The 26,409-nt window shown below is 42.4% G+C and overlaps 1 protein-coding gene across 3 annotated transcripts in view; it reads left to right on the top strand.

Moving 5' to 3' along the window:
* Frs2 (fibroblast growth factor receptor substrate 2) overlaps positions 1-26,409 on the top strand; it is a 79,033-nt gene that overhangs the window by 32,618 nt on the left and 20,006 nt on the right. Inside the window, exon 2 of one of the 3 annotated variants that reach the window (XM_036169847.1) lies at positions 15,535-15,570. The exons of 1 other annotated variant lie outside the window; for it this stretch is intronic. The gene's annotated coding sequence lies outside the window, so the exon portion shown is untranslated. Of the gene's footprint in view, positions 1-15,534; positions 15,629-26,409 lie in introns of all 3 variants that reach the window. One more of the 3 variants, XM_036169846.1, reaches the window with a different exon arrangement.

Raw genomic sequence — 26,409 nt, 5'->3', positions numbered from 1 at the left:
GAGTTAAATAAATCCTGATGTAGTTTGTGGTTTTAATCTTGTGCTTTGAAGAGTTTTCTTTTTCTGGAATCAGGTTCTTGGTTTAGACTGTAGAAGTATGCTAATTAGATTATATTTAGTCGGTGAATTTGTGCCCACAAAAATGTGACTTTTAAAAAGTTGCAAGTTGCTACAGTTCTTGTAGATAAGATTATTTCCTGTTTTCTTTCTCATATTTAGTACTTTGTATATTTTTCCTGAGGAGACCCTTCAGTTGTATCATTTGACATTCACATTTAAATATAATTTTAACTATATAAAATGTCAAAAATGTTTATTTGACTGAAGAGTTGCCCGTAATTCCTCAGGTAATTATCCCTTGTTAATTTCTTTGTGCTTTGCAGCTATCTACCAAGGCTGGACATTCTTTGATAAAGTTGGATATGTCAGATAATCTCTCAGCTCCATTTTCTTCTTAGGGACAGGCTTCTTCATTCTGAGCAGTTAGGCACTTTGGTTTGATTTAGCCACGACTTGCATTTTTAAGATTTAATTCACCTAGCCTCTCCCCATCCTGTTTGTTTTATCTGTTTGTTTGCATGCAAGCGCTAACCTGGGCATGTACGTATGGAGGCAGAGGTCAGCATGGGTGTCTTCCTCGCTTTCTCTCTACTTTGGTTTTTGAGACAAGGTTTCAGTGAGCCTAGAGCTTAGCTTTCTGCTGGACTGGCTGGCCGGAGAGCCCCGAGATCTGCCTATCTCTGCATTTCACCCAGTGCTGGGGCCATGGATCCTAGCACTATGGCCAGCTTTTATGTGGATGCTGGTATGCTAACCCAGTTCCTTGTGTCTGTACAGCAAGCACGTTACCCCCTGAGCCAGCCTCATCCCTTCCTCTAGGAGGGAATCCTCATGATAGGGGTGTCCAGGCTGACAGTTAAAAAAAAAATTGTGTATTGTGTGTGAAAGAGAGAGAGAGACATAGACACACACACACACACACACACACACACACACACACACACACAGGTTTTTTCCTGCCACCTTGTAGGATCCTGAAATCAAGTGCAGATTGTCCAGTGCGTGTGCAATAAATGCTTTCATCTCACCAGGCTGCCTTTTATGTTTTTAATGTAAGGTTTCAGGAAGAATGTTACAGTCAGTCATGCTTAACTAAAGACCTGCCACCGCCTTTTTGTGTTGTTCTTTAGGAGTTTATGTATTTTTGACTCACTGTGTAGCCCTAGCTAACTTGTAACTGGCTGTATAGACCAGGCTGGCCTTGAACTCACTGAGATCCTTCTGCCTCTACCTTCCAAGTACTGGGATTATAGGTGTGTGCTGCCATGCCGGGCCTTTCTTAACAGGAATCTTTAAAGGAATTCACAGGTATGCCACCCAGAACCTTTCAGCCATGTTAGCTGTAAAATTCAGCTGGACGCGTGGTCTCCTTTGCCACCACTTTCCATTTTGTTTGCAGGGTTCAACACCCCGCACCCACCTCAACCCTCATCCCTTTCCCTCTCCCTTGTACACCCAAGGCCATGTGATTGTGCTAACACACATTCTGTCCTGCCACAACATTTTCATAGTGAGGACCTAACCTTTCTATGGGAGTGATTTGGAAGAGGCTTGCCGGAACCTTCCATAAGTCATTTAGATTCTCTTGAAGGTCTGGAGAGATGGCTCAGTAGTTCAAGTGCTTGCCATTCAAGTGTAAGGACCAGAGTTCAGATCCCTAGCACCCATGTAAATGAGGGGTGGATGTGATGTGATCTGTGACAGGACCCCCGGACAAGCTGACTAGTCAGACTAGCTGTATCAGTGAGCGCTGGGTTTGAGAGATTCTGCTCAAGCAAATGTAGATAGAGAAGAATTGAGGAAGACTCCTAATATCAATCTCAGGCCTCTACACACATGTACATCCATGTGCACCCATTACATGCAAATATAAATCCATGCATGCAGACCACATACACACACATTCCTCCTTCTGTGTCTTGATCCCTGAGAGCAATTCCCCTTTGTTCATTTGATGCTGCGGCTACCGGCGTGTGCCAGATGTCTACATTGTATGGTTCTTTTGCCTTCATTTTCTTGGGCTGTGTTCTGAAGATTTAGATAACCCTGCCACATTCTGTTGGGTTCTGATGACCATAAACACTTGCTAAATGAATGAAAATAGCCAGCATTATGGACTGAATATCATATATTCTGGAAGCATGCTGTCATTGTGCCCATTATCACCAATGGTTATCAGTCAGTAGAGCATGAGACTCTTAATCTCAGGGTCGTGGGTTCGTGCCCCACATTGGGCACCAGATATTGGTGAAATTATTAAGGCCAATCCACGTAGTTAAAAGAGAGGTTTATTTTGTGGGGTAACTCACAAGTGAAGGGATAGGTAACAGGGTCTGGGAAAGGTATGGCGCAGTCTGGCGGTGTTCTCTGGAGAACTCTGCTTGGTCTACCTCCACCATCCAGGGTCCAGGAACCAAGAGAGCCAGCCCATCTGGATCTCAGGTCTTCGGGGTCCTCTTTCAGCCCCACCTAGTAGGCGTGGCAGTTACTGAAGCCTCAATGGGGGTTGGAACTTCCAGATCAAAGCTGGAATGGCTACCCACTACAAATGGTTATTGAAAGCTGTCCAAAACCTGTATCTACTGCTTTTGTTTGGTACTGGTAATCAAAACCATGTTGGGATTAGGGGTATGGCACAGAAAGAGCTTGTGTTGTCTTTTTTAAAAGCCTGTTTGTACCTCAATTTACCTCTAAACAAAATACCTACTAAGTAATGTTGTGATGTTGAAATGAATACATCTGAAGTGCTTTCTGATGCTCTACACATTGTCTTCCAGTTAATCTGTTTTTCAGCCTCATGAAAACATTGACTGCTATAGCAGTATTGGAATCTGGGTAACAATAGAAGCGAAAATGACACATCTAACTAGTATTTAAAGTACGTAGTACCTTTAGGCTTTCATGTTCTGAAATGATGCTTATGGGCAGTAGCAGATCATGACAGTTAGGTAGTAACTTAAAATGGGAGAAGAAATATGCACCATGTTACATGTCACTATATGACTTAGACAATGCTTAAACTTTTGTAAATCTGAGGTACTGTGGGTCTATAAAATGGGCATAATATTAGTAGCTGAGGAATTTGTTGTGGAAAATTAGTGGAACCGTGCATTGGCTGTTTTCTTTGTACTCATTCTTTCTTCCTAAGGCTTTCTCCGCAATCTTGTTGATCAGGGACAGTGTGGTTTTATTAGGTTTGACCATGCTCATGGCTTTGTTACAGCCATCCCAGTCTCAGGCCGTGTCACCGCACAGCTGTCCCCGCACCTCTGTTAGCCCCGGAAGAGAAGTAGCAGCATGCGTGTCCCTCGGGTTTGCCACTCCTTCTGGGCTGTCTTTTGCTTCCCTGTGCACACACTTCTGTTTTCTCTTTGTTCGTGGGCCTTATTTTGATGGAAATTGTTAGCTCCGTTTTTCCTTCCCGTGTTTGGATTGCCCTCATAACATATTCCTCATGATGGAGGAGTAACTCAGAATCAGCTTAGGCCTCTCAAAAACAGCTCATTTGGCCGGGCGGTGGGGGCTGTGCACTCGGGAGGCAGAGGCAGGAAGATCTCTGTGAGTTCGAGGCCAGCCTGGGCTACAAAGCAAGTTCCAGGAAAGGTGCAAAGCTACACAGAGAAACCCTGTCTCAAAGGAAAAAAAAAAAAGCTAATTTGTAGGGCAAACTTAGATATCTCATTTTTAGAAAGTTAGAATTTTGCAACTGTTTCTCTTTTATTCCTCTATAAATCTCCCACTGTGTTTAGCATAAAGTAATCAAATGTAATCTTTTGGATAGAGATGACTTTTTTTAAATAAAGTAATTAAATTATGAACTGGAAAACTTCGGTGTTGTCTCTGCTTGAAGTCAAGGTTTTAGATAGAAGTTGCTTTCTGTGGGAGGAAATACATAGTGCCAGCATCCTAATTGGCCCCCAGTGAGATAGCACTTACAGGCACAGGATTTTTACTTTAGGACACATCCTAGGTACTACACAGGGATAGACTGAACAGACAGGTTCTTCTCTCTTTTGACAGTTTTTCTGTATTGATAACGCCATAGTACTTATGAATTATCACAAGTCAGGAAACTAAAAACAGTTTGAGTTGAGTTTTCTTGCCCTGGGTTTAGGTTTGTTGTTGTTTTATTACTTTAAGTCTTAAAGTAATAAAACATAATGTCCTGTGACCTTCAGTTGATTTCATCTTGACGTACATTAATTTCACTTTGACGTACTTGAGGAGCACATGAACTTGTTTTAAAGGTGGCACAGCATGGCATCAGGAGATAGGTTCCTCAGATATGCTGCTTAAGTTTCAAGGCCTCAACTATTTTAACCCTATCATACATAGCTCTAATACATGTCATTGTGAGCTCTACAGTTCTGAACACCAACTCTCTGCTCAGAGTCTGGATTTTTACAGATAATTTCAGTATGTTAGGGATACATTAGTTATCAATCTACGTTTCGAAATGCTTGGTTATTATTATTATTTATTTTTAATAATTAGAAGACTAACTGAAAAGACTGTGCTTGATTCTGTTGACATTAGTATTTTGTTCTGTAACACATCAAGCAGCCCCCCCACATCCACAGGGAGATGATCATTTCCACCACTGACAACAAAATAGAGTAGTTGTAGCGAGGTTGGCAGAGTCACTGTCCCTGAGCTGAGGGGCTCCTGTTCAGTAGAGGAAGGGCTGTTTAAGCACCCACACTGCGGTAGCCTGGTGAGTGAGAGCACTATGCAGTGACTAGATTCTGACTGGGTGCATTTCCGTCATGGCTGTGTTGTGCTAAGAGATGATTTGCCCGGTGGCGGGACAAACCATGGTGCTGGGAGAGTTCATCTGAATGTTACACAGTTTGAGAGAGTGTTGAGCTGGGCTGTACAGCTCAGGGGAAGAGCATGAGTTTCCCAAGGAGGCTCTGGGCTCAGTCTCCAGTGGACTGCTGCCCACAATGGGGAGCTGTGTATAGATTGTTAAACTGTCTATTATCCATAACTGAGCACAGATAACAGAAACCCCAGGCAGTGAAAACGTGACTAGCAGGAACTCTGTGTGACTCCTTGCTCCTGAGACTTTCATCTGAGTGTGCTCCTTATGCAGATTGTGTGTCCACACTGTGATCTATGCTGTCAAGTCATAGACAGACTGAGCTTGTAGACACGGGAAAAGCACTCTTGAAACACAATAAAGACCTGGAGCACAATGTGGTGGGAGAATGGATACCAGCCAGCATCAGCTGGGCACTGACTTGTGTGCCTTGTTCAACAGAAGGGTGAACTGTTGTGCTGTGTAGATGTTTTACTGAGTTTTCTGTTCAAACAGAAATTGTTAAAGTGCGCTCTCTCTCTCTCTCTCTCTCTCTCTCTCTCTCTCTCTCTTTCTCTCTCTCTCTCTCTCTTCTGTATGTGTGTGTGTGAGAGAGAGAGTTAGTTAGTTAGTTAGTTAGTTAGTTAGTTAGTTAGTTAGTTCACTCTTTGATGCTTCCACAGTTTTGCCATCGTGGTCTTAAACAAGGTGGCTCTTTGGTTATAGACAATTTGGTGAAAATCTCCTGCTAGGACATCTGCTGGGAACACACAGATCAGTGCTGTGTTTTTACTTTGCCTGTCTGTCTGTTTGCTTATTTAGCTGGGCACACCTACTTTCCTTTGTTTGCTTGCTTATTCATTCGCTCATTCATTCATTCATTTCCTTGCTCAGCAGGGAACACCTATTTCTCTTTATTTTTATTTGTTTACTTACTGATGGGGCATACCCACCTCACTCCATTATTTGTTTATTTATTTGTTTGTTTGCTTGCTTAGAACACCTGTTTCACTTTACTTATTTATTATTTATTTGCTTACTTAGCAGGGCACACCTGTGGTGATTAGAGGACACTTTGGGGAGTTGCTCCTCTCCTTCCACCATGCAAGTCCTGGGGGTTGAACTCAGGTTGTCAGGCTTGGCAGCAAATGCCCTTACCCACCTGCGTTACACTCCTTGATAATATTCCTTAGAAGTAGATCATTTTCTAAATTAGGAAATCAGCTGCTCAGACTTCATTAAAACAAGGCTGCAAGAAATCCCAGGATAAACCATAGATTGAAAGTGGGCAGTGTTTTTCCTGTGTATTTGTTTATTTGGTTTTGGTTTTGTTTAAAGGAATTGAAAACGCCTCCCACCCCCTTTCTTGCTGATGGGGTTGGGGAAGGTGAGCGTGCTGGCGCCTCCCCTTGAGGTGTCAGCCGGGCTCTCTGGAAGTAGGACAAGCCGGGTCCAGTGGGTCTTCCAGTGTCCCGCTTGCTTGGGGAGAGCGTGGGTACAGACCGTTGTTGCAAGGGTTAGTGAATCAGGTTCAGGGATGCAGGCAGGAACAGTGCCAGTCACACTGCACAAGAGTCCCTTGAGGACGCCAGTGGCAGCTAGAGACAGACAGACGCCACGGCCTGTCCCAGCGACACTGCTGGCTTTGGACTGCTAAATGCTGCCACCCTGCCCCAGACTTGACCTTGACGTAATTGTGCCAGCATTAGTGTGAGAACAAGTCCCTCCTCTCTGCTTCCCTTGTCCACTTGGCCCCTCCTAGTCTGCATTGGATGCACATGAGATAAAATGTGGGGACACATGGAGCTTTCTGAGGGCATCAGATGGGTCAAATTCTCAAAGTGGGAGAGTGTTTGATCTTTTAAAATAATTACATAGGGAATGTTTTAGCAGACAGAAAGAATGGTTCCTGACACTCTGCTGCTGTTGAGTCCTCACTCAGTGCCAGGTGCCAGGTTAGTGTTTTATAAGCATTATCCCGATGCCACTCTTACACAACAGCAGCATTAATTCATCATTTTAGAGGAGAAGAGCTGAGAGAAAGTGACGTGACCAAGATCATACAGTTAGTCATGGAGGAGTTGGACATTCATTCGGAGGTGTGAGTCCAAAGTCTGTGTTTGTAACCAGTGTGCTAAGTGACTTTTCCTTTCCCCCCTGGTCTATTTAGCTCCAAATCTGTGAGGCTGGGCACTTTCCTGTGAGAAGTTTATGCCCATGGTCTCAGGTGTGTCTGTGTCTTTTCTTGCTGAACACCTTTATTGTAACCAACATGCTTAAAATTGGAATAGACTCTCTGGAGGACTGAAGCTCAGCACTTGAGAGCTCGTACACCTCCAGAGGACTGGAGTTCAGTTGCTAGCACCCAGTACTCTGAGGGGTATGATTCCTGGCATCCACGGGCACCTATGCTCATGTGTGTACCCCCACACAGGCACATACACATACACACATGTCAAAAACAATAAAACAGGGGCTGGAGAGATGGCTCAGCACTTAAGAGCACACTGGCTGCTCTTGCAGAGGACCTGGCTGTGACTCCCAGCACCCACAGGGCAGCTCACAACCATCTGAAATTCTAGTTCCAGGGAACGTGACACCCTCTTCTGTGGCACACTCACATACACACAGGCTGGCAAAACACTCCTACATATAAAATAAAAAATAAGTACATTTTTAAAAATCTTTAATAAACTCCATGCTTCAAATAAATTCTATTAAGTCTGGACAGAGTCCTTTAAGGTAATTAAAGTCTTGAATCTTGTATGGCACGTGGGCTTATGAGTTTTAAACTTGAAAATTTGTGGCTTTAGGGGCTGGAGAGATGACTCAGTGGTTAAGAGCACTGACTGCTCTTCCAGAGGACCCGGGTTCAATTCCCAGCACCTACATGGCAGCTAACAACTGTCTGTAACTCCAAGATCTGACACCCTTACACATACATGCAGGCAAAATACCAATGCAAATAAAAGAAAAAGAAGAGAATTTGTGGCTTTGACTTTGTTTATGATGAAGTCTTGCCTGTGCAGTCCAGGCTGTCCTGGGACTCCGTGTGTAACCCGGTCTTGACTTCCCAGTCCTCCTCACCTCCTGGAGGGCTGGGCTGGCAGTGCACCACTAGGTCTGACTTTAGTCACTTTACATTTGAGTTGGTGTTGGAAGAATTAACCTTTGGTTTGGTTTTGTGGTACACATATCAGACCCAGGGGCACAGTAGACAAGTGCTTGGCTGTTGTCTTTCTCGGCCTAGTGTCTGCCTCTTTGGCTTATTTTGTGACAGTTTTCAAATACTTTTTGGTCTAGTCTGTAATCTGATGTTTTTTTTCTGAAAATCTGGGCTTGAACTTGAGTTACTGAGTAAGAAAGAGACAGCTGTCCATGAAGGAGAGGGACGACAGAGAGTCACCAAGACTCAGGAAGGGATGTGCTCACACCACACAAGCACACAGACAGAAGCTCACCAGAGAGAGGGACATACTCATGCTGGCCTACCTGCAAGGAGCAAGGTTTAAAAGACGTTGTTCCTTCTGTTGTTTGGTTGAAGTGACATCCTGTGGCCTGGCTTCACTGATTTACTTTGAGTAGGTTTGAATCAGAGCTTTCCCTAGGGTAAGTCCCTGCAGTGTCAGTAAGCTTGGGTGTCTTCAGAAGCCACAACACTCATTAACTGGTGCCTTAGGTCAAGTCTGCCCTGCAGCTTTCTCTATGCTACCAAACAGCGTCGTGCTAATGTGTGCCCTTGCCATGAAATAGCTAGGCTGACCTTGTAAAACTGAGTGCTTTAAGTGTCCCTTTCTGCTTAACACTTGTGGACTGCTGTAAACGTGGGCTGGGTGTTAGAGAAATGCTGGGGTAAGGGAATGTCCTTTTGTTAAACAACCAAGTTGAAAATCAGGTGTTGTGTTGATGAATGCCATTTCTTTTTTTTATACTGGAGTTGAGGACCGAACCCAGGGTTTTCCACTTGCTAGGCAAGCACTCTACCACTGAGCTAAATCCCCAACCCCTTCCATTTCTTATCTTTAAAGGCATTAGCTAATGGTCAAGTCAGTGACTCACCTGAGTTATTTAGAATTCTGTATTTCCTAAAATACACACAAATCATTTCTAATTTCCTTAACATACATGTTATCATACTCAGAGTCATGAATTCATACTATTTGTTTTTAAAAAGTTGAATTTTCTTTTTTAAAGATTTATTTTAATGTGTCTGACTGCCAGCAGAGGGTGTCAGATCCCGTGGAACTGGAGTTGCAGCTAGTTGTAAACCATCTGGTGTGGAAGTGGAGAACCAAGCCTGGGGCCTCTGCAGGAGCAGCAAGTGCTCTTAACTACAGAGTCGGCCCTCTGGTCCCTAATGAATTAATTTTAAATTCTTTAGTGGCACGATCTGATTTCTAAATCAGACTTTGTGTGTGTGTGTGTGTGTGTGTGTGTGTGTGTGTGTGTGTTCGTGTTCTAAATGTATGTTGGACTGGGTAATCTGGGGGAAAAATAACCTTTGTCATGTGAAATTTAGTTCTTCCTTTTTTTTTTTTTGTTTTTTGTTTTTTGTTTTTCAAGACAGGGTTTCTCTGTGTCCTGGATCTCACGCTGTAGGCCAGGCTGGCCTCGAACTCACAGAGATCCGCCTGGCTCTGCCTCCCTAGTGCTGGGGGTTAAAGGCGCCACCACCCAGCGATACTTCCTTACTTCTAAGTAACTTTAGCTATAAAATCTGAAGTGACTTAGTAGATTTTGTAGATGTTGTTGTTTGTCTTTTTTCTTGCCACTCCCCAAATCTGTTCTGGTGTTTCTAATGATTACCATATTATGGCAGTTGTCCTTTTTACTCTTCCTGACATTTCTTTTCCTTGTGTGATACCTATATTTTATGTGTACAGATGGTTTGCCTGCATGTATTTTGGTGTACCACGTGTGTGCCTGGTGCCCACTGAAGTCAGAAGAGTGTATCAGATTCCCTGGCACTGGAGTTATGGATGTCTGTGAGCCACCATGTGGGTGCTTGGACAGGAAGCCAGGTCCTCTGCAAGAGCAGTGGCCAGTGCTCTTAACTGATGAGTTATCTCTTCAGCCCCTCCTGTGTGTCATTTAAAGATACACTGTTGACATATAATGAAGTAGGTATATGATAGGGAGAGCCATGAATTTCTGGGTAATGTCTTAGGCTGTACTAACTCGAGGGACTTAGAATATTGCAGGTGTAGCTTGTGCTCTGGTTTGTATGTGCTCAGGGATCCACAGGTTGGGAGGCTGGTTCTCAGTGTGGTGCAGTGTGGAGGTGGTGGAACTTTTAATGCAAGATAACTAAGCCCTGGCAATTGCTGTCTTTAGAATGTGGGACCTGGGCAACTCTCCTGAGAGCTGTGGGAAGGAGCAGGGTTGGCCACTCCCTGGCTTCCAGTGCCCAGTGCCATGTGATCTTTTCTCTTTGTTGTGATGCTTCCCTGGAGATCCTCACCAGAGCCAGCTCCATGCTGTCCAGACTTTTCAGTCTTCAAAATGGTGAGCTAAATAAAACTCTTAAAAAACAAACAAATAGGGGTTGGGGATTTAGCTCAGTGGTAGAGCGCTTGCCTAGCAAGCCCAAGGCCCTGGGTTCGGTCCTCAGCTCCGGCAAAAAACCAAACAAACAAACAAATGCTCTCCAGGCATGATGGCATACACCTTTAATTCTAGCACCTAGAGGGCAGAGGCAGGTGGATCTCTGTGAGTTTGAGGACAATCTGATCATGACAAATTCCAGGCCAGTGAGGCCTGCGTAGGGAGACCCTGTCTCAATTAATTAATTTTAAAATGCAATGAAAAGTTAATGGAGTAAGGTGACAGTCTGTAGGAGACGTGTAAAAACTGAATATTTTGGTCTCCAGGTAACTCTCTGGAGAGTATAAAAAGTAGGCCTATTTTGAGGCCAAGCCTTTCTGCATAGTGAATATTTTAGGCATAGCATTTAAGTTTATGAAAAGAATAAAGTCCCAAATCTGGTGATGCTAATTTAGATTTGTATACATCTTTTGTATGTGATGTTGAAGATTTAGAAGAGAACTTGGCAAGTTTCTACCTTTAGTCTAAGTAGATCACAGTGGGAAGTGTAATAATATTTTCTGTCTAAAAATACATGTTGTAGCCGGGCAGTGGTGGTGCACGCCTTTAATCCCAGCACTCGGGAGGCAGAGGCAGGCGGGTCTCTGTGAGTTCGAGGTCAGCCTGGGCTACAAAGCGAGTTCCAGGACAGCCAGGGCTATACAGAAAACCCTGTCTTGAAATACAAAACAAATAAAATAATAATAATACATTGTTGTTGGGGTTTTTACTCTTTTTTGGGGAGGCTGCCACCCAGCTCCCAAATAAATCACACATGGAGGCTTATTCTTAACTATGAATGCCGGGCCTTAGCTTGGCTTTTTTCCAGCCAGCTTTCCTTAACTTTAAATTATCCTGACTACCTTTTGCCTCTGGCCTTTTCCCTTTTGATTCCTAAATGTCTTTCTTTGTTTCTTATTCTGTGCCTGGTTGTGGAGCTGGGTGGCTGGCCCCTAGAGTCCTCCTCCTCTGGCTGCTCATCTTAGCTCTCTTCTCCCAGTTTTCTCCTTCTCTATAGTGTCTCTGTCTGCCAACCCCACCCACCCTTTCTCCTGCCTAGCTATTGGCTAGTTCTTTATTAAACCATCAGGTGTTTTACACAGGTACAGCAGCACAGCTTCACAGAGTTAAACAAATGCAACATAAACAAAAGGAACACTCTTAAAATATTTTATTACAACACTTTTTTAAAAAAAAGCAACTCAGCCGGGCGGTGGTGGCGCACGCCTGTAATCCCAGCACTCGGGAGGCAGAGCCAAGGCGGATCTCTGTGAGTTCGAGGCCAGCCTGGGCTACAGAACAAGATCCAGCAAAGGTGCAAAGCTACACAGAGAAACCCTGTCTTGAAAAAACAAACAACAACAACAAAAACCCCTCAACATTTTGTATAGTGGCCTAGAATATGGGTAGGAAGTCCATATAAAACAAAATTTTAAAAATAGGACATTTATTAATTTTATGAGCATACACAGGAAGAAAGATCAGACATTACTGATTATAAAGATTTTATATATAACTTTCAAGAGACCTTGGACACTTCACATGCCATCCAATCCGTTCGAAGCCAGGTCCAAAAGCAAACACTACTAACGATGCCTCAAGTGCTGAATTGAAACCACACAGACCATTCCGTTGTCTTCATCTGATTTTAATTATATTCTTGAATACGTTTTGCTGAAGAACGCTAAAATCCTGAGTTTTTTCCTTTTATGTCAGGTTGTATTATTTATGATCATTGCTGTGAGAATGTGTCCTCTCTGTCCTTCCCTTCCCCTCCCTCATCCCTACAATGACTTGAGATTCTGAGGGGACGTTTTAAGTGTTAGTTTTTGTTGACAATCCAGGGCAAAGATTTTGAAAATTAGCATTTACATTTAGTCATTTGACAACTTTAAAATTGATAGCTCTTGCATATCTCCTCTGTGCAAAGAGCTAGGTTGTATTAATGTTGAAAGACTTTTTTTTTTCGTCATAGTGATAATTTTTCAGGGAATTTTCGTTTTCTCCAAATAATTGAGGGCATTAGTATAGCAAGTTATTGAAAGACTTTAAGGTTTAAAATTACATTTACTTATTGTATGTGTGACTCTGTGCTCACACGTGCTCACGGGGAGGTCGGAAGACAGCTCTGAGGAGTCCGTTCTCTTCCCACTGTGTGGGTCTATGAGGGTGAACACAGGTGTCAGGTTGACCGGTGCCTCTGCCATTTGCTGGGCCCGTCACTCATCCTTCAGAGAGGGGAATTTACTAATCTGACTTCTAGATGACAAAGTTTTCTGTTTCAGAATACCCAAGGTTCTCCCTGCCTCCTTCCCTCGAGTCAGCTTTCAAAGCCAGCTTCCTGGTTCTGCTCTTGAATCAGCCCCTGCTGATTGTTTCTGGGGTTCTGGGGTTCTTTTCCCATCTTGGGTTATATGATAATAGGTTTGTGAACTTGAAATGGAAATGGATTGTTCAGATGAGAGGTTTGTTGGCAGTAGTTTGGGCAATTCTAGAGAGTACGTGTGTTTGGTTTGGTCTTCAGGGACTGTTAAATGTGATCACTGAGTCATACTTGGTGGTTCTTCTGTCCCCTGGCTAATCTCGGTTAAACCCGAGGTTTGCCAGCCATGTGACACTCAAAAGGCAGAGCAGGCCTCAGCCCAGGGGGAGTTTGTTTATTTAAAGAAAAAAAAATGAATTTCAAATATCCCTACAGTGTTGCATCTCCTTTAGTCATGTTAAGAGTTAGTGTGCTCTTTTTGATTCTTTCCAGTGGCCATGATGCCTAAAGATAACAAATAAATTTGAAGTAGTTGAACTTTTCCTGAACAGACTTGGAACTTTATAATCACAAACAGAAGTGCTTAAAGAAACAGGAGGACAGGAATGTCATTGCTCTTGGGAATTGTTCTAACAGTACTCATTCGATTAAAATCTAAACTGCTCCTTGTGGAGTTTGGTGCCGGGTGTTTGGAAACAAAACAGCAAGAAAAACAGTGTGGGAGATACGTCTTCACTAATTGTTTGAAGTTAGGAACATAAGAATCTTTTTTTTTTTTTTTTTTTTTTAGTTTTTTTCGGGAGAGGGTTTCTCTGTGAACAGTCCTGGCTGTCCTGGAACTCATTTTGTAGACCAGGCTGGCCTTGAATTCACAGTGCCTCACCACTACACCCAGCCACAAATAGCATTTTGTGGATTATCATTCAATTACAGCATGAGAAGAAGGGGACTGCCAGAATTTGAGTTATTTTTGCGATCTATAAGAGTGGCAGCTTTTCACTCCCTACAGAAGACTTGTATGCCTATGGTCTCTGCAATACCTTAAAGAACATGAATGTTTAATACAAAAAAACCTGCCCACCCCATGCCTGGTACTTGGCAAAATCATATCTTCAGCTCTTCTCCTTCTTGGAATCGTTACCAAAGGTGAAGTTGATCAAGCTCCAAGGCGGCCTAGGCTTTTGTTCTAGTTCTGTGGTTGGGAATATATATCTTTGTTGTCTTTTATGGTTTTTGTGTATTGAGGAAAAGATGATATAGTTGGCATTAGTGGCATTTCTGTGGGAGAAATGGTGTTTGAGATTTAAGCATTTTGTCTTAGTGTTTCAATTGCTGTGAAGAGACACCACGTTCATGGCAACTCTTATAAAAGAAAACCTTTCATAGGAGCTGGCTTACAGGTTCAGAGGTTTAGCCCATTGTTATGACGGGAAGCAAGGGGACATGCAGGCAGACATGGTGCTGGAGCGGTAGCTGGGAGTTGACAGCTGGTTTGGTGGGCAGCAGGAAGAGAGAGTGACACTGGGCCTGGCTTGAGCTTCTGAAACCTTAGAGCCTGCCCCCTGGACATACTTCCTCCAACAAAGCCATGCTTCCTGTAATGCCACTCCTGTGAGTCTGTGGGGGCCACTTTCTTTTCTTTCTTTTTCTTTTTTTTTTTTTTTAAACACAATTTACTTATTGGATCTTTAGGAATTTTACATCATGCACCCCAAATTCTGCTCACCTCCCAGTCCTTCCATATTCTCCACTCTCCCTTGCATTGCCCCCACCAATGAAAATCAATCAATCAATCAATCAAAACCTCTTCCCTCCTCCATCATTCCTGCCTCTCCACCACTTCTTCATTTGCCCTAGTGCAATTGGGAGCTACACTGTGTCACACAGTGTACCCTTTTGTCCAATCAGCTTTACTTGCAAATGTTTAGTGCAGTGTGTCATTAGTCTGGTTCAAGGCCTCTGGTTTCTGGTACACCATCATCAGTCCTCACCAAAACTCCTCATGGAGAGCCTACAGTTACCATTCCACAGGACCAGTCCCTTTATGAGCTCCAGAGGTCCTAGGTGGGGTAGATGTTAGGCTTGGCCAACTTCAGTGGGCCTGGGTGGTAGTTGAGCTGGTCAGTCCAGGCCACTGGGGCCACTCCCCACAAGAGGGGTAAAGCTAGCTCCCCTATGCCAACTTCCTCGGGGTCAGCTCTCCCCTGCCCATGATGAGGGATGGGGCCAGCTATTCCAGGGCCGGCAAAAGGAAGGGACTGGCTCAGCACAGTCCTGATTCCCTCGTGCATGGCTGGCATGGCCCTGTGGGACCGTTTTCATTTAAACCACCATATACTTCATCAGTTGGAGTTAACCAATAATCAGTTTATTCGTTCTTTTAGTAAACATGCACAGAGCACTTAGTGGCACAATAGCCATTGTTTCAGGTGCCTAAAGTCAATAAATAAAATGGACAGAATCCCTTTCTTGGGTTTTCATTTTAGGTGTAATGGATAAATAAACAGTGAGTGGGCACTTGCTTCATGGGGTTCAAAACGTGCCATTTTATAGTTTTCTCTGTGTATCTTTTTGTTCCCATTTATAAATCACAATCAAAATCTAAGGCTCAGCAGGAACAAAGGTGTTGAGGACTGAAAAACATGTGGGACAGTATGTTTTTAAATCTTACATAACTCTTAGCCCTGCTAATGTTTTCTGTTAGGAGTTTGCTTAAGAACTTTGTTAATAGTCCTTACTGGTCGTGATAATGTAGTTAATTGTTCTTAAAGAGTTTATGGTTTTATAATATATGACTCACATTCTCAATTACTGTACTTTATTTCAGAAATGGCCATCAAGAAGTAGATGCCCAGATGTAACGGTGAGGAAATAATCCACATGTCATGAAGTAAGATGCAGCATAGCGTTCCTCCAGATTAGTAAGTGTCCAAGTCTCTCACTTTCATCCTAACAGTTATCCACGCTGAAGAACTTACTAAGAGTGTGGCAGTAAGAGTCACCCTAAATTTCTGTTTTACTGTGTAGTACACATTCTAGCATATGGTTCTAGAAATGTGCCTCCTGTGTTTTCTTGAAAGAAACATATAGGTAGTATTATTGAATTACAGTTTTAGAGAATGTATCAAAGCCAGGCAATGATGGTGCACACCTTTATTCACAGCACTCGGGAGGCAGAGGCATGCAAATCTTTGTGAGTTCAAAGGAAGCCTGGTCTATAGAGTGAGTTCTAGGACAGCCAGTGCTACACAGAGAAACCCTGTCTCAAAAAATCAAACAAACAAACAAATAAGATTTAAAAATTAAAAATTAAAAAATAAAAGAAAGGTTAAAATAATGGGACCCACTAGCTGAGGAAGAGAAGGGAGGAGCATAGTACCAAGACTGTTCTTTGGCACCAGGGGCTTGCGCCTCACAGCACAAGTGCTGGGATCAGAAGCACAGGCTGTCCTCACGGGCCTCTCTTGCCCTGCCATCCCTCCTGCTTCCAGGATGTTAAGAAGGTCTTGGGATACGCACAGCATGTTCACATCTTCAAGGCATTGAGAATGTACTTCAGCAGAAATTCAGAATCTTCTTTTTGTGCTTAAAGCAAAAGTAGAAATTTCAGAAGATTTAATCTCACTAACCTTAAATCTGTCCTTCTTTGCCATTTTCTTTTGGAAAGTGAAATTTAAATCTTCTACATTAATATAATGTACAGTAGATACATAATGATGATGGCTTATAGTGTATGATACTTTTAGGGCTCCTAACTAGAGTGGTAAATTGTGTGTGTGTGTGTGTGTGTGTGTGTGTGTGTGTGTGTGTGTGTGTGAGAGAGAGAGAGAGAGAGAGAGAGAGAGAGAGAGATTTTTTAAAATTTGTATTTATTTAATGATACTAGGGATTGAACCCAAGGCCTCATATGGGGTAGGTATTCTCCTATTACTGAGCTGTGCCTAAATTCCAGTGTTTTTGTTTTGTGTTTGTGTGCGTGCATGTTTGCTGGTACATGTCTCTATATGTAGAGGCCAGAGGACAACCTCGGCTCTCATTTCTCAGGCACCAGTCACTTTGTTCTTTGGAGACAAGGTCTCTCACTTGCCTGGAACTTGCCAAATAGGTGAGGCTGGCTGACCAGAGAGCCTTGGGGATCTTGCCTGACTCTGTCTCCACAGTGCTAGGGTTACAAACGCACATCACTATACCCAGTTGTTTTTTTTTTTTTCATATAGGTTCTAGGGATCCATCTCAGGGCCTCTGTTTGCAAGTCAAGCACTTCACTAACTGAACCTCCTCTCCAACACCCGATATTTTTATATTTAGTGTAGAAAAACTAGTACATTATTCATATATCATATATACAATATCACTCTGCCATGTAGTTAAATGTAGTAAAGGGACAGTGGCAACCTTAAAAAATGATTATATATTTTAAAAACTAGTTGAAATGGTAAGTTTTACATAGTATATTTTGTTTAAATTTTTGTGAACCTATAAGAGGCCAAATGTCTGAACATTTCAGCATTTTACTTAAATTCATGAATATTGATATTAAAATCTTCTTTAGTTTGTTCCATCATCACTGACTAGTTCATTTAAAGAACCATTCTAGCTGGGCAGTGGTGGCGCAGGCCTGTAATCCCAGCACTTGGGAGGCAGAGGCAGGTGGATCTCTGTGAGTTCAAGGTCATCCTGGTCTACAGAGTGAGATCCAGGACAGGCGCAAAGCTACAAAGAGAAACTTTGTCTCAAAAAACAAAAAAAAAAACAAAACAAAAAAGATTTGGTGAGAAGACTAGAAACTGTTGAAGCTGATAATGATGTTCACATTCCATAGACTGTCAGATATTGATAATGATTTTCACATTCCATGGATTGTTAGATATTGATAATGATTTTCACATTCCATAGACTTTCAGATATTGATAATGATGTTCACATTCCATAGACTGTCAGATATTGATAATGATTTTCACATTCCATAGATTGTCAGATATTGATAATGATTTTCACATTCCATAGACTTTCAGATATTGATAAAGATTTTCACATCCCATAGATTGTTGGATATTGCGCTACTCTTTAAAAGGTACAACTCAGAATTGACCAAGTAGCATAGTTCTTTTTTGAGTAATGTTTGTTTTTGAGTCTTTTATATACATGCATACTGATTTCATGATTTCTGCTTGGCATACTGCCTATGTAGAACGTAGTAGTTGTAGTTTACAAACAGTAGCGGGAGTTAGAAAGACGGGTGTGTGGCCGGCCTTTCTACTTCCCTGTCAGTTGATGCTCTGCTGGATGAGGAAGATAAAAGTAACTAGGGTAAGTCTTTAAAGAAGGTTTTCTTTGTTGTTGTTTTTGTTTACATTTGTGTGTGCATACGCAGCGTGTACACGTGTGCGCAGATGCCGTGGTGCACAGGTAGCTCGGTCAGAGGACAACTTGGGAAAGTTGGTTCTCTTCTTCCTGGAAATCAAGTGGTCAGGCTTGGTGGCAGGCCCCTGTACGCACTCAACTATCTTGTCAGCCACCTAACAAGAACCTCATAGTCTGAAAGTTTAAAAAACATATGTATACAGTTAAAAAATATATAGTCAGTGAATAATTTAGGTAGTAGTTATTTAATGTTTTTAAATATTTTTACTTTTTAAAAATTTGTGTGTATGAATTTTTTACCTACATTTATGTCTGTGTACTGAGTGCCCAGAGAGGCCTGAAGTGGGCATTGGATCTTCTGGAACTGGAATTATAGATGGTTGTGGTCACTATGTAGGTACTGAAAAATCAAACCTGAATCCTTTGGAAGAACAGCAAGTTCTCTTAACTGCTGAGCCATCTCTCCAGCCCCAGTTGATTTTATTTTTTATTTAGCATACTTATTTTTTGAGTTTCACTAAAGTAGCATTTATTAAAGGATCTACCGCTGCTATAGAAAAATATTTCATAAATGTTTCCAATTTATCACAAATATCACAAACTTTTAGTTTAGAGTATTCTGGTTTACTTTCTTTAGTGGTTAGATGTCTAGTTTTGTTGAGTAGGACATAAAATGCCTTTGTGGGTTATAGTAATGAGCAATTTGAATAGATTTCAGTGCCACAGTTTTCTCTATTTATTCATAGTATGAAAATCACATATTGGGTTATAAAACTGTTTCTTTTATTCTGAAAGGCTTGATCTGGTTCAGTCCCAGGTACAGCAGAGATGTCAAGATTGGTTTTGAATAGTTCATGTTATCTGCATCAGTCTAATAAAGTCTTCAGATATGCTTATTACTTGGTTTTAGTTGAGCATTTGGAAGGATTAAGAAATTGCCCATGTAGGTAGTGGAATAAAAATACAGATTGATAGTCCATTAATTAGGTGCATTTGGAACTTGAAGTTTAGCAGTTTGGTGGTGCTGGAGATCCCCCCCAGAGTCCTGTCCCCCCCACAACACACCCCTTGTAGGAAAGTGCTTTCTGCAAGCTTTGTGTCTGAGGGTCAGAGATGGGCTATGATATTGAAAAGTGAGGGCTTTCTGACTCAGCTCTTTTGTTGTGTATCAGTTTAACTGCAGCTAGACTTCCATTCTTGAAACTCAAAAGCTTTACATTTTAACAAAAGTACAATTGTTTTATAACTTTTCTGTTTCATGTTCCACTCATAGAGTCCCATATGATTTAGCTGGATTTTGCTGTTTTAGTTACTTGATTTTAGATTTAAAAAACAAAAACAAAACCCCAAACTCAGAGTAGGTTGAAACTCTACAAATTGCTACCACAGAACAAAAGTGCTGATCAACATGAATCAGGCCCTGCAATGTGTACTGAAAGGAAACCTCTCCTCTCTCCCCCAGTTTGAAGAACAAGCACTTTGCTTGCCAAGGAGGACTGACTTTAAATGGACCAGCTGTCCATATTGGGAGCAGAGGGTTGCTAAGGTGACCATGGCTGTTTAGAGAAGAATGCCACTGAGGGGCAAGTCCTCGTGTGAGAGCTGAGGGAAAGAATGTGGTGTGACTGTGCATCCTTCCTCCTGATCACATGCTCGCCAAGTGCTGTGTGGGCGGCATGTAGAAACAGGGCAGAGAGCCCACGCTGGTGTGTGTTTAACTATCTTGTTTTCCTGTGAGCCAGAGACTTAGAGTCCAGAAGGAAAATGTCTGTGTGTGTTGGGAGGTGGGGGAGGTGCTACTTTGATGTTGAATGAAATAAGAGTGAATTTCTTTTACTTGCTGATATAAACAGTCACTATATGCAATATTTAAAAAGCATTTGACAGGAATGTTTACTTACTCCATCTCATCCTTTTTAGTCATGAACACAGTGTTGGTAAGTTCCCAGTTTAATGACGTGTTCTTTGCAGTTGTGTGTATTCTCTGACTTGACACTTTAATCAGAATTATTTGGAAAGCCTCCTCCCCTTCCACTAGTCTAAGAACAATCCTCCAACCGTAGCCTCCCGAGCAGGCTGGACAGCAGGCTTTCCCTGCAGTGCCTGCCTCGGTTGACCCCTTCCCCTCCCTACCTGTTATTACTCCTTCCAAGGAAGATCTTATCTTTGGTTTGATTGTTGTTTGTTTACTTGTTGTTCACTTTTCTTTTTTGAGATTGGATCTTACTTTGTAGTCTCTAGGTGGCCTCAAACTCATGACTCCAGCCTCAGCTCTCTAAGTGTTAAGATTACAAGTATGTACCACTTTACCCAGCTACGGAGATCTTTCCTTAGTGTATATGTGTGTTTGAGACAGTCTTTCACTGGACAGGTATAGGCTGGCTGGCCGGCCAGCAAGTCCCAGGGATCTTTCTGTGTTTTCCCAGTGCTGTGGATATAGGCACATGCTCCCGCTCCCAGCTTTGTGAGTTGGTGCTGGGATCTGAACTCAGGTCTTCTCCTTGTGTATCCACTGAGCCATTTCCCCAGCCCTGTGAGATCTTAGCACGTTGCTCATCCTCTGAAGCATCTGCAGATGGTAGAAAAGGCAGTGACTTAAAGAGAGCTGGAGCAACAACTTACAGTGACAGCGCTTGACTCTCTTCTGGAGACTTGGAGTTCAGTTCCGAGAGCTTAGTCGGGTGATTTCCACCTGTACTGACCACAGCTCCGAGGGACCCGGGGCTGCTTCCACAGACGCAGAGCATGCCATAAAGAAAGTCACTCAGTCACAGTGAAAGAGACCCATCCTCAGGCTTCAGTTCTCAGGCCTCTCTTCAGGATTCGTGAGCAATGTTGCTCACAATGTAAGTAAGGCACACTGGAGACACAGACTGAAACATGCATTGTTTGATTTTCCAAACAGTTCTTTCCAAATTTCTACAATAATGTCTGGCATTTGTTGTCCTTTGCTTTTTTGAGACGGTATCTTGTGTATCCCAGGCTTACCTCCAACTTGATGTGTACCATAGGTGGCTTTGAACTTCTGGTCCTTCTCTTCTGCCTCCCAAGAGCTGAGATACAGGCAAGTGCCCCCATGCTCTGTTTATGTGCTGCCACAGAGTGAATCGAAGGCGTCACACATGCTAGGCAAGTGCCTGTCGACTGGGCCATCCCCATCCCAATCATGCATTTCTTTTAAGGCATACAAAGGTGACATTTAAGATGTAATTGGGCCGGGCGGTGGTGGTGCATGCCTTTAATCCCAGCACTCAGGAGGCAGAGCCAGGCGGATCTCTGTGAGTTCAAGGCCAGCCTGGGCTACCAAGTGAGTTCCAGGAAAGGCACAAAGCTACACAGAGAAACCCTGTCTTGAAAAACAAAATAAAACAAAAGATGTAATTGGAATAGCTGCAGCTCTGTCAGCCTCGTATGTTTAAGTGTGGTCCTATTGTGTAGCCTACCCTAACTTCAACTAGAAATCCTCCTAACTCAGCCTCCAAAGTTTCCACTGCACTTGGCTCTTTATTTTCTTAATTTGATTCGACAAGTTTTTGTTTGATTAGTAATTTTGTAATTACAGAATATGAAGGGTAATTAAAGACTTAAAATAATTTGACCTCTAAGTTCATTTGACTACTTGACACCTCACAGTAGATCTTGATAACGTCTGATGCCACCCCACAGAAGCAAAGCAGAATCAGTTCACATGCGCATGCGCTCTCACAACAGTCCTTCATTTTGATGGGGTCAGATGTGAAGTGGTTTTTCCTTTATGGCTTATCCTAAGAAAGAAGTTTTCATATACGAGAGTTTTATTTCTGTATGCTTTGCTTTATTGCACTGGGCTGTCTAGTCTTGAACCATTGCTTACAGAGGGATGTCTTAGACATGTATGAGTTCAAGGCCAGCCTGGCCTATATAGTGAGTTCTAGACCAGACACAGTTAGAGACCCTGTCACTAAACAAACAAGCAAACAAACCTTTAAAAAAAGAATTGCTGGGCATGATGATGCTTATGCCTCCAATTCCAGAACTCTAGTGGCAAAAGGATCAGGAGTTTGAGGCAGCCTGCACTACATAGTGAGTTCCAACCTGAGCCACATAATTAAGTCTATCTTGGCCTAGGGCTTCATGCATACTAGGCAAATGCTCTAGCAACTGGGCTGTATCCCCAGTCCACTGTAGGGAGATTTAAACTTTTCCGCCTTTATTTTTTACTCTCTTTTTTCAAGAAAAAGACTATGTTCCAATTTTATAGTTTTTAAAATTTGTTCTCTTTTATATATTTGAAACATGTCAGCTTAAAAAAAAAAAAAAAGCATTCTCCAGTAAAAGAAACCGCCATCCTTTATGGAGATGGGTGGTCTAGGACCGAGACAAACCAGAAGAAGGAAGGGAGTAAACCCTGCAGAGATGGGTATGTCAGAGGCATAGGGCTGAAAGAGGAGCTCCAGGGGCCAAGGCGGAGTCATCTGAGCAGCAGTCATGGGAAGCAGTATTAGACATGACCCAGAATGTGAAAGGAATGCCCGCAAGTCAATACGGGTATACCTATGGGACTGAATAGAATCAAAACAGGGAAAGACCACTCTCGTGTGCAGAAGGATTCCAAAGAATTGGTCAGTGCTGCAGCTGTAGCTCAGCGGAGAGAGTGCCAGCCTAGGACACCCAACAGTTTGACAGTGTTCTGTCTTCACAGTGAACTGACACCGCCCCACACCATCTCCTGTGTTGTACATGCCATTCTGAGGATTGAACTCAGGATCTTATGTAAATAGATAAGAGCTTTCCCTACCACTAAGTGAGAGCCTCAGCTGCTCGTGTCCCCATCCATCCCCAATACTGCAATTGAACTCAGCCTCGTGAATGCTAGTGACTGTACTCAGGGAACTACCTTCATTATTAATTAATTATGAAAGCTTGGCTTTAGCTTAGGCTTGTTTCTAACTAGCTCTTATAGCATGAATTAATCCATTTCTATTCATCTGTGTGCCGCTGCATGGCTCATGGGTTTTACCTCTCCTGCTTGTCCTGCTTCCTCTCCGTCTCCTCTGGCATCTCTTCCTGTGCCTAGATTCATCTCCTTTAATTTTCTTTCTGCCTGAAAGTCCCACCTAACTTCTTCCTGCCTAGCTATTGGCCATTCAGCTCTTTATTAAACCAATCAGAAGGTGCCTTGGCAAAGAATCTTCACAGTGCACAAAAAGATTATTCTACAACACTAGCCTTAAGCTTAGAAATCTGCCCTAGTCTCCTGAGTATCTGGGATTATAGGCCTGTACCACCGTGCTTGGCTTCCTTGTTTGTAAGTGTTAGTTGTCTTTTGAAAACATACAATGTGCAATAGCTTCTGGGTGGAGAAGGGCAGGCACTGCCCCTGCTAGGGACCAGGCCCAACATCAGCCACAAGCCCTGCTGACAGCAGTTCTAAACTGTACCTCTGGTTCCCCAACCTCATAAGTCTGGTCTATTATCAGAAAAGCATGAAACTAATTCTAGCAAAGAGCCTTATAAAGTCTGTAACCTAGGATTGCTGAGAATTGGAGGGGTCACCAGAAACAAGGCACATGAGGAGAAAATGTTACAGCTAATCGAATTTAAATTGTTCTCAGTTTTCTTCACAGGATGCCACACTGTAGCGAGGCTGGCCTGGAACTTACTGTGTAGCCCACAAATCCTCCTGCTTCAGCTTCTTGTGTTGGGATTAAAGGCTTAAATTTCTGTGCTGGCCATAAATGTGTATTTTAGTTGTTAATCATGGTATCTGTGTTGTTCCGTTACTACAACAAATGGCCATGTAATATAAGATGTTGAAGTAGAGAAAGGTGCAGATGGGTCTACGGGTTTCTCTGCACCACTTCACAGTGTTCTTCCAGTATTAAACTGGGCCTTTTCAAGTGCTTTGTCATCCCAGAAAATATGTACCTCATACTTACGGAAAACCATATTTTAAATAATAGCACTCTAGAGCAGCTCATGTTTTTATTTTAAAAATCTAGTAAATATTGCAGAGGAGTACTTTGCCTAAGGGTACTGGGTAAAATGATTCTTGAAAGAGGCCCTATATTTGGCTGCATTTGTGGCCCTCTGAAGATATATTCATAAATGTTAGGGTTATGGTTTTTCTTTTTTTTAATCTTAATTCCTTTAAGGACATTTCAAGTTGGGTTTTTTGTTGTTGTTGTTATTGTTGTTGTTGTTGTTGTTTGAATATTCAGATTGACCAAAAATTCTTAACAAAATACTGACTGTACTTCAGATTGTATAACTTTTTACCTGTTTTTATACTGAGTTTCTGTTTCTGTTTAGCCTAACTTGGAAAAGAAAGGCTTCTATGTTAATGTTACTCAGTTCACTTTATTCTAGTATAAAAGTAGCACTGTGCTGTAATTCAGATGGAGCAGTTTGGGCTTTTAATCTATACTTTTTTTTGCACAGATTTTTCCTTCCTAGCACACAGTTTTAGTAATTTAAAGAGAGGTACTGATTTCACACACGTAACAGTTATTTTTCAGAATAGTTTGTATTAAACTCTTGGATGATCTGGTTTTCCTTTGTTAATAAAGCGAATGCCGTCAGGGCCATGGAGGAGGAACACAGCACTCACTACTTCCTAGCTCGTGTATTCTGGGGAGAGGAAGAGTTCTGAATATTTTCCTTTACCACAAGATTTTCTTAGTATTGACAAAATAAACACATTCATTTCTGGCATTTTAATTAAAGTGTGAGAACACATATGCTGCCAATTCCAATCCTAAACAGTTTCAGCCTTATTAGCAGGAGGAACTTAGAGAGTCTTTGTGACAACATTCCCTTAAGGTTAAAGAAGAAGGTGAACGTTTTATTTTATTCATTGATTCATTTTTCCAAATTTCTGAGTGAACTAGTATAAAGAAAACTAGTATTAGAAGGAACTAATATTCGTAAACTATTATTACAGTAGTTTGTGATGTTCTAAAACTGTACTTTTTTAGTCGGGCAGTGGTGGCACACACCTTTAATCCCAGCACTTGGGAGGCAGAGGCGGCAGATCTCTGTGAGTTCAAGGGCAGCCTGGTCTACAGAGTGAGTTCCAGGACAGCTTCCAAAGCTACACAGAGAAACCCTGTCTCAAAAAACCAAACACCTGTACTTTTTACTATTTGTACAAATACTCCTGTTTCAGCTAAAGAACTATTTTCAACACACCAAAGGTACCAGTGTTGGGATTATATGAGATAAAGTCATACTCAAAGTAGATGTTAGCTAATATTTAGCACCTTTAAAATGTTTGTTTGTAAAGATTTTTATTTTGTGTGCTTTGCTTGTATGTGTATCTGTGCACCATGTGTGTGCATTGCCCTTAGAAGAGGGAGTTGGGCCGGGGGGTGGTGGCGCACCCCTTTAATCCCAGCACCTGGGAGGCAGAGGCAGGCGGATCTCTGTGAGTTCGAGGCCAGCTTCGTCTACAGTCGAGTTCCAGGACAGCCAGAGCTGTTACACAGAGAAACCCTGCCTTAAAAAACAACACAACAACATCAATTAAAAGACTTTACGGCTTTAGGACCAGAAATCCAACTTGGAGAGTCATGACAATCTTGGAATCTATTCTCCCTCACCTCGATCTGTCTTAAAACTTCAGGACCTCAGAGTGACGTAGTGCAGAGGAAACAACAGAGCATGGCCGACAACTGTTAACGGTATGACACAGCTGACTATGTAGAGAGGGACTGCTCTTCAGACACTGGGTCACCTATAGACAGAAGCCAGATGGCTGTGCTGGAATCTCTGTAATAAGAAAAAGTAGACATTTGTTACCAGCAGTCTTGGTTGGGATGGGGGGTGCTATTCACTTTGATAACAGTATGAAAAACATTTCTTCTGAAAGAAATTTGGGGATACTGTATCTTTTTCAAAACATTTTTCCCCATGAACTAGCTGACAGTGTAATAGTAAATAAACATGGAAGACTGTGGGTATATGTCCCAGTTAGGGATTCTGTTGTTGTGAAGAGACACCACTACCACAGGACTCTTATGGTTTCTGAGGTTCACCCACTATCATCACGGTGGGGAGCCTGGCAGAGTGAAGGCAGGCATGGTGCTGGAGCTGAGAGGGCTACTTCTTGCAGGCAACAGGAAGTTGACTGAGGCACAGGGTGGTATCATAGGAAACCTCAAAGCCCGCCCCCACACTGACACACTTCCTCCAACAAGGCCACACCCACTCTAACAAAGCCACACCTCCTAATAGTGCCATTCCCTTTGGGGGCTATTTTCTTTTAAACCACTACAGGGTAGTTTTATTAACATTTCCATGTTTTAAAATTTATAGATAAAATTTGTGAATATCTTTTTAAGACAAGTTCTCTTATATG

The sequence above is a fragment of the Onychomys torridus genome, chromosome 20 (assembly GCF_903995425.1).
Source record: "Onychomys torridus chromosome 20, mOncTor1.1, whole genome shotgun sequence".
In the NCBI taxonomy this organism is placed as follows: Eukaryota; Metazoa; Chordata; class Mammalia; order Rodentia; family Cricetidae; genus Onychomys; species Onychomys torridus.
This window is presented reverse-complemented; position numbering and strand designations above follow the sequence as displayed.